Consider the following 8,646-nt stretch of genomic DNA (forward strand, 5'->3'; position numbering starts at 1 on the left):
ATCCACCTGGCCTTTGGACTGACAGCTGACCTTGGCCTGGTGCTATGAAGCTCCATAGAGCACTGTGTTTGTTTTTTCCTCTACACGACTAAGTTCCTGCCTGGGATAAAGAAGCACCAAGTGACAGCAGTTTCTCTGCTGTGGTTAGACAGAAGCTCCCATCCCTTCCTCTGGCAAGGGAACTCTCAGGGATCCTGAAGACTCGGCTTCCTTTAATCCTGCCCACCACACTGACTGTTCCAAGGAGAGTTCCTATACTTTACTTTTGAAATATAATTGCTTCATCTTAAAGCTGGTAGAGTTGAAAGCAGTATTTATTCCTCACTCGTTTTCCTCCCCCTCCCCTCCGTTCTTACCATTTCCTTTCTAGATACAGAAGGGTTAAGAGTATGGAGGAAGGACACCAGCAGGGGCAGAGCTGCTCCACTTCCTGGCTCCCTTCTCTTCCAGGCTTCCAAATCCCCCTGTTCACACCCAGGAGTTTTCCATAAGAGGCTGAGTCCACAGTCTTCCACCAAAGTAAGGAGCAGGGAATTCCTGCGTAATGGTTGCTAATAGAATATTAAACCCATTGGAAATTCTCCTTTGAAGATTCTTAAACACACATTTAGACCTCAAGCCCTGTTGACTATTTTAAATTTTTATTTTTGAGCATTTCACACATGAGTGTTGTATTTGCACTACTCCCTCCCAGTCCCCCTCCAACTCCTCCCATGTGGCCTCACTTCTCAATTTCTTGGCCTCTTGATTGTTACATAGCATATGTACATTTATAAATACGTATACATATTTTACATAGAATATATATTGTATGCAATAATCAATTGAATGGTGTTCGTGTATACTTGTGTTTAGGGCTGCCAATTTGGGATTACATAACCTCTCAGGGAGCTAGGTTGTGGAGGACATTGAGGACATTGATTTCCAACCCCCCATCAGCATCCACTGATTATCTGTAATGCTTCATTTTGAGCTGGGACCCTATGAAAATTCCTTTCACCTACTTTGGCATGTGAACTGGTTTTGCCATTATGTAGATCTTGCTGTACTACCATATCGTGGAGATTTTATTGGTGTAACTTCCCTATCGTATCTGGAACACATTACCAAGCAGCAGGGGTCTTGTTTGTCTCTCCGGCTCTTACATTCTTTCTGGCCCCTCTTCCACAGTGTTTCCTGAGCCTTAGGTGTAAGGGCTGCAGATTCTTGATGTATCACTTAGGGCTGGGCACCACACAGTCACCTATTTTCTGTGTTTGACCAGATATGGAACTTGGTAATCATCTCCATCTGTTGCAAAAACAAACAAACAAACAAACAAACAAACAAAAACCCTTTTTTGATGAGTTGTGAGAGGTTAGAAATTACACTGGTCTAGGAAACTGACAGAAGGTTCTTCTCTGGAGTCTATGACCTCTCTAGACATGTACTTGGTTATGTTTACAGTACCATGCATGAATTCTCTCCCAAACAGTGGGCCTTTTATCCAATTAGACAACTATTGATTAACCCCCAAGATAAAAGTGCCACCATTTCACCAAGAGAGATAAGTTGCTGGGCTGGCCATTGTGGTTAGCAGGCTTTACGGATGGTTAGGACCTTTGCTTGTTTTTCTCCCTTGGCAGATTGCATAGTATCTTCAAATACTATGAGAGCTAGTCTTCAGGGGGAGGCTTCCTGGGCATTATAGCTCAATTTCTCCAAGTCCCCTGTCTGAAGTATGTCATGTCTTGAGAAATAGGGTCTTACTTTCAAGTTCGGGGGGGCAATCAAGGGTTGTGGCAATGGCCTGCATTTTTTTTTTTTTTGGATTCTCTTGGACTACCCTGACAACTCAAAGGGATTTTCTCTTTCCTGATGCTGTGATTCTGTTATATAGCCTACAGCTAATTCACGTGCACTTACATATTACAAGTGTCTTTTTCAGTGCACTTATTAGATGCTACCTTTGCCTTTTGTTTTTCATAATCACCTAAGCATTTCTTTTTTCTTCTCTTCTCTCAACTGCTGTATAGATCTCGTGTTTCCTCCCCATTTGAAGTATCCCCCATTTTCCCCAAGTCCCCCTTGATAATGCCTTTCTCCCACTATCCCCTTCTCTCTAGCTCCTTCTTCCCACCTTCCCCCATAATTCCTTTCCATGTTCCTGTGGTGATATCAGGGCATATAGTCACATCTAAGGATTTAGAGCTGGAATTGAGAGGGGGGCGGACATGCATCACTTGTTTTCCTGAGTCTGGGTTTCCTCACTTAGTATAACATTTTCTAGTTCCATCCATGCATCTAAAAACATCATGATTTCTTTTTCTTTTCTTTTCTTTTCTTTTTTTCATTGCTGAATAGAACTCCATTGTGTAAATGTACCATGTTTTCATTATCTATTCATCGACTGAGGGCCATTTAGGCTGTTTCCATTTCCTAGTTATTGTAATTCCAGCATCAGAAAACAGCAGAGCAAGAATCTCTGCAGTAGGCATAGCTGAATCATATGATAGATCTATTTTTAGATTTTTTAAAAAAATATTTTATTTATTATTTTTATTTTATTTGTACGAGTATATTGCTTGCATGTATGTGAATGCACCCATGTCATGCAATGCCGTGGAGGTCAGAAAAGGGCTTCGGATTCCCCTGGAACTGGAGTTAAGGACGGTTTGTAGCCGCCATGTGGGTGCTGGAAATCAAACCTGGGTCCTCTGCAAGAGCAGTCAGTGCTCTTAACCACTGAACCATCTCTCCAGCCCCTGTTTTCAGATTTTTAAGAGTTCTCCACACTGATGTTCATAGTGGCTGCAACAGTTTGCAAGCCCACCAACACTGAATGAAAGCTTCCCTTTCCCCATAGCCTCACCATCATTTATTGCCATTGTTTTCTTGATCTGAGCCACTCTGCCTGGAGTTAAGTGAAATCTTAAATAGTTTAAATTTGCATTTTTCTAACTACTAAGGATGTTGAACATGAGCCATTTCTATTTCTTCTTTGAGAGCTCTTGGTTTAGATTTTTGGCCTACTTTTTAATTGGGTCAGGTGTTTTCATGCTTGTTTTTGAAATTCTTTGTATATTCTAGAAACCAGTCCTCTATCAGATGTATAGCTGGAAATGAAATTCTCCCACTGTGAGATTTCTCTTCACTTGATTGGTTGTTTCCTTTGCTGTACAGAAGATATTTAGTTTACTGATGTCTTAGTCTTCAATTGTTGGCCTTAATTTTTGAGCAAATGAAGTCTGATTTAGAAAGTCTATTCCTAAACCTATATCTTGTAGGGCACAGCCTATGTTTTCTTCTAACAGTTTCAGAGTTTTGGGTTTCATATTGAGGTCTTTGATCCATTTGGAGTTGGTTTTTGGGCAGGGTGAAAGATACGGGTCTAATTTCATTCTCCTACACATGGCGATTTCCCAGCACCATTTGTTGAAGATGCTGTCTTTCCTCCAGTGTGTGTCCTTGGCAGCTTCGCCAAGTATCAGGTGAGTGTAATTGCTTGTACTCATGTTTGGATCTTCTATTTTGTTCCATGGCTGCTTTTGTGTCAATGCCTTGATGTTTTTATTACTCTAACTCTGTAATATGGTTTGAAATCTGGTGTGGTAATCACTTCATATCACTCTTTTTGCTTGGGATACTTGGGGTCTTTTGTGGTTCCATATGAATTTTAGGATTTTTTTTCCTATTTCCGTGAACAATATTAAGAGGATTTTGATTGGGGTTGCATTGAGCCTATAAATTGCTTTTAGTAGGATGGTCATTTCACAATAATAATTCTACCAATCCAAAAGCACACGAGGTCTTCCCATCTTCTAGTGTCTTCCTTAATCTCTTTCTTCAAAGATTAAAGTGTTCATTATAGAAATAGCTTTGATATCTTTAGTTAGGTTTATATCTAGATACTTTATTTATTTGAGGCTATTGTGAATGGAAATATTTTCCCATGGTTTCTTTCTTGGACCACTTGTTATTGTTATATAAAAAGGCTAGTGATTTTTGTAAATTGATTTTGTATACTGCCACTGAAATTATTCATCATTCTTAGAAGGTTTCTGGTGGAATTTGGGGGATTTCATATACATACACAAACACACACATATGTGTATGTATATAGTATCATCTGCAAATAGGAATTATTTGACTTCTTTTCCAATTAGTATCCCTTTAATTTCCTTCTCTTGTTTTATTGCTCTAGCTGGGGTTTTAAGCACTCTATTGAAGAGGAGTATAGACAGTGTTCGTTTGGTGGACATGAATTCATTCACTCTATTTATAGTATATTTCTTTCTCTATGATAGACAGTTTTGTTAAGTCAAGTACTCTGGGTTGGTATCTGTGCCCATTTAGAACTCGGAATACTTTCCTCCAGGCTCTTCTGGCTTTTAAAGTGTGTATTGAAAAGTCAACTGTCATTCTGCTTGGTTTTCCTTCATACATAACTTGTTTTGCTCATGCAGCTTTCAGCACCCTCTTTGTTCTGTATATTCAGTATGTTTTCTGATATTCTGTGGGGAGTTTCTTTTCTGTCTATTTGGTGTTCTATGTGCTTCTTATATCTGTACAGCTATTTATTTCCTTAGCTTAGGGAAGTTTTCTTTTACAATCCTTTTGGAGATCTGATCGATGCCATTGACCTGAGATTCTCCACCTTCCTCTATGCCTTTAATTTGTAGATTTGATCTTCTCATGGTGACCCATAGCTCCTGCATATCCCATTCCTGTGGGTTTTGTGGGTTTTTTTTTTTTTTTGGTAGTTTTTCATATTCTTTGCTTGAGCCTTCTAATACTCCAACTTTAAGTCTTGATAGTCTGTTTTCCATTTGATTTGGTCCACTGGTAAAACTTTCTCCTGTCTTTTGTTTTGTTTTTTAATTGGCTTATTGAGTTTTTTATTGCATCTTCATCTCAGCTTGCGTTTTCTTCACATTTCTGCCTCTCATGAAATTTGTTTTCTAGATCCTGAATTATCTCGTAATTTCATTCAATTGTATGTCTGTATTTTCTCGTGCTTCAGTCAGGAGTGTATTTCTATTGTCAAGTTCCTTGAGGTGTTGTTTCTGTGTTGTTTAAGGGTCTTGAATTCCTTGATCATGTTTATGGTTTTTTTTTTAAGTTCTATGTCCTGAGGTTCCTTTGGGTAGGTATCGCTGTAGAACACATTTGTAGGACTGTTGGGATTTGGTGAGAACACATTGTTTTTTCGTATCATGTGCTTTTGCAATGTGACCTGGGCATAGGCACTTCTCTTGTTGCTTGTGTCTGATACAAAATTCTAGCCCACCTTTGTTGAGTAGAAGTTTGGTTCTGTTTTTATCACTGTAATAGCTTGGCTGATTTTTGATCAGGTATGAATAGTTACTTGATCTCTGCTTCAGGTTCTTACTTTTGATTTTTTATTGGAGGATCAGGGGTGATCTCAGGCTTGAACAACCTGTTTTTGAGTCAGGATATACCTCTCTCCCTCTGTTATCTGCTTGTTAGGATGTCAGCTAATTAGAAACCTACCTAGTTAGGTTGAACCTAATCTAGGTCCACTGCTGAACCTAGACAGTAAGGCAGATTTTTATGGTCTGTTTGAGGCTGGGTCAAATAAGAAGTTATGCTTAGAACAAAATAATTCTAGCTAAGTACAGAAATACAGTCCTACCAAGTCAGTCAATTTGCTCTATCCTGCCACTGCTGGACAAGGAATAAGGAGATCTTGGAGGTCATTTTATGTGTGTGACCTCCAAGTCTGATCCAGGCTGGGCTAAACCAGAAGTTCAGATGGGGAGATATTCATCCTAAACAAGGAACCAACAGTAGATCAAAGTAATGATTACATTAAAGTCCAACTTGATAAATCAATAGTGAATATATTAGAGTTACTTATAAGAATATGGATTAGAGGTTAATTAGCAACAGGAACAACTCAAATCAAGCTGCAGCACTGAAAAGTCCACTCCAGTATGGGTGACAACTCACAAAAGCTACAACCCTGGGCCTGCATGTTATGCAGGCAGCTGGACTTGCCAGCGAATCTCTTCCTGAAGCAATTGGGCTGTTTCCATAACCTTGGGGAGGGGCCCTGTGTATCTTGTTAGTTTCAGGAACTTCTTGAGACTTGTGAATTGTTTATATCTTGTATCTCATGATTCTTCCTTCTCTTACCTAGAGGGGGTGAATGTTTCAACTTAGAACTTCCTGACCTTTATGGAGCTTCCCTCCAGAATGAAATGTGTCAACTCAGAGGGGATAGCTGCATAACACCAAGTCATAAAAAGTTTCCTGACCTTGAATTCTTTAGGACTGACATAACATTGGGAACTGCACACATAGTTACAAGGCAGTTTTGGTCCTTGACCTGCAAGAATCACATTTGTAATTTTAAGTGACTCTTGTATGTGTGTGTGTGTGTAACTTTTTAATTTTTTTTAATTTTTAATTTTTTTAGAAGCATTTCATTATAGCTTTAACATACTCCACAACAATTTCCAGAGCAAAGATTCATCTCTTTCCAAAGTAGCTATAAAATTTTTAGGTTCACAATTGAATTAATATAGTTATACAATATTGATCTCAGTATAAACCCTGTAAGACATAAAATTGAATGAGTTTTTAACCTTTAAAAAAGATCTCAGTTTCATTTTAAAATATACTGTTTCTTGCAGAAAGACTCATTGTTTTTGCTAATAACACTTAGATGTTAGCGCATGCATCTCTAATCTGTATGTATCTGATTATTTCTAGTCATGGTTGGTCACACTCGGATCCTTGGCACCTGTGTATGTCTATAAAGTCATTGGTAGATTTCAATGGTAATGTTTATCACCTCTACTAATTAACATGACATAAATTTTTATGCTTCCTCAAATATAACTCATTTTTTAAATTTGTTGATTTTTTCATGTGTATATCACACAGAATATCCCAATCTTATTCATCTGTATACCCACTTCCCAGATGGCACCCTCCCATAGCCTCCCCGCCCCACTAGAGCCCTTATACTCTGTCATCCCTGCTACTGTCCACTGTGTTGTCAGCCCCCCAGCCGTTCCCCACTACTTGTCCATGTGGTGAATCTAGTCAGCCTATCTAGAGGTCTTTGTTTTAGGAGGGTCAGCTATTCCTCATCTAGCAGCAATCAGTCGTCAATATTCCTTTAGGTAAGGTGGGGTCTGCTGTTCATTTTCCCAGTTCTATGCTGGGTTACTGTCCCTTTGGCCGCCTTGGCCAACAACTCAAAAGAAGGTATCGCCTTTAGCTATACATATGGACTCTTAAAAAGTTATATTGGCCCCTTTAATCTTTGGTTATACTTTCCTTTTGGGTGTTTAAGGCCATACAGTTGGCCTAGATAAACCAACTTATTTTTACTCTTAAGGCCATTTGAGGATCTGTTCTCAGCGGTCACATGGATTTGGGAGGAGCCCAGCTTCTTTCTTTTACCAGTTCCATCTATGTGAAGGTAAGTCAAAAGTCCTACTCAATGGCTGGCCTCACTTGGAAGCATGGAGGAAATGTTTCCTCTGTGTTGACCCTCCTCTTTGTAGACCGGACACTGGTTCAAGTCCATCTCGTGGGGTCTCCACGACCTCCTTAATGAAGAGGACAAGTAACTTACCACAGTTACAGGACATTTTGAGAGATGTGTTTGGAATTTTTATCTAAAACATAAAACTAAATAAAATGGACTGATATCCTATAAAAATGGGTGAAAATATGAAGGGGAAAGGGTGAATAAAGTGTAGAGAGGTTTAAGTGGGGAGAGGAATAGAAGAGTAGTGCAGAAAGGGGGGAGGGATAACTAAGAGTGTTTGAAAAAGCCATACAGAAACTAAGAATTTTACAAGCTTTTTAAATAGATGTGTGTATGTATACATCTATATATTCATATAAAATAGTTAAATTGGAGTTACTCTACACAAAAGATAATGCTTATCCCAGAAGCCAAAGATTGTCAATAAAAAGCCTAGTTCAGCCGGGCATGGTGGCGCATGCCTGTAGTCCCAGCACTTGGGAGGCAGAGGCAGGCAGATCTCTGTGAGTTCAAGGCCAGCCGGGTCTACATAGTGAGTTCCACACCCCGCTTCAAAAAGACCAAAAAAAAAAAAAAAAAAAAAATGCCCAGTGCAAGGTGTGGGGTCCCTCCCTTGAGCTATTGACCAGGACTGTCCTAGAGGCACCAAAAATGATACAAGCTATTGCCACTGGTCTTGGTTATCCACCAGACCTTGATGATAACACCCTATTGCTGAATACAACACACACTTTGGTCACAAGATATGGAACAATCAAGTTCTACTGAGCAGGAAGTTTCCCCTTGCTGGGTAGCTTTCACAGCACTGGAAGAGGCTATTACAGAGTACTGGAGGAAAGATGTCATCAATGTTTTACCCAGTTGTGAACCCTGTGAACTGTAGTAATGACCACTATGGCAAGGTGTTCCTGTGAGTTCAATAGTGGCACTAATGTTATCGGGGTAGCCAACCACCTTCTGATTGTATTTAAGGGGGAAATGCTTGGTTGGTTGGTACTGTTAACATAGCCTAAAACAAATGGCTGGGGGACTCACAGACCCCAAAGGTGAACTTACAACTATTGTTCTGCTAAAATGACATAGTATCAAAATGCTGTGTAAATCTGCATCTCTATACCAATAGATTAGTACAGCTAATC

The sequence above is a fragment of the Nannospalax galili genome, unplaced genomic scaffold (genome assembly GCF_000622305.1).
Source record: "Nannospalax galili isolate Female #2095 unplaced genomic scaffold, S.galili_v1.0 scaffold91, whole genome shotgun sequence".
Lineage (NCBI taxonomy): Eukaryota > Metazoa > Chordata > Mammalia > Rodentia > Spalacidae > Nannospalax > Nannospalax galili.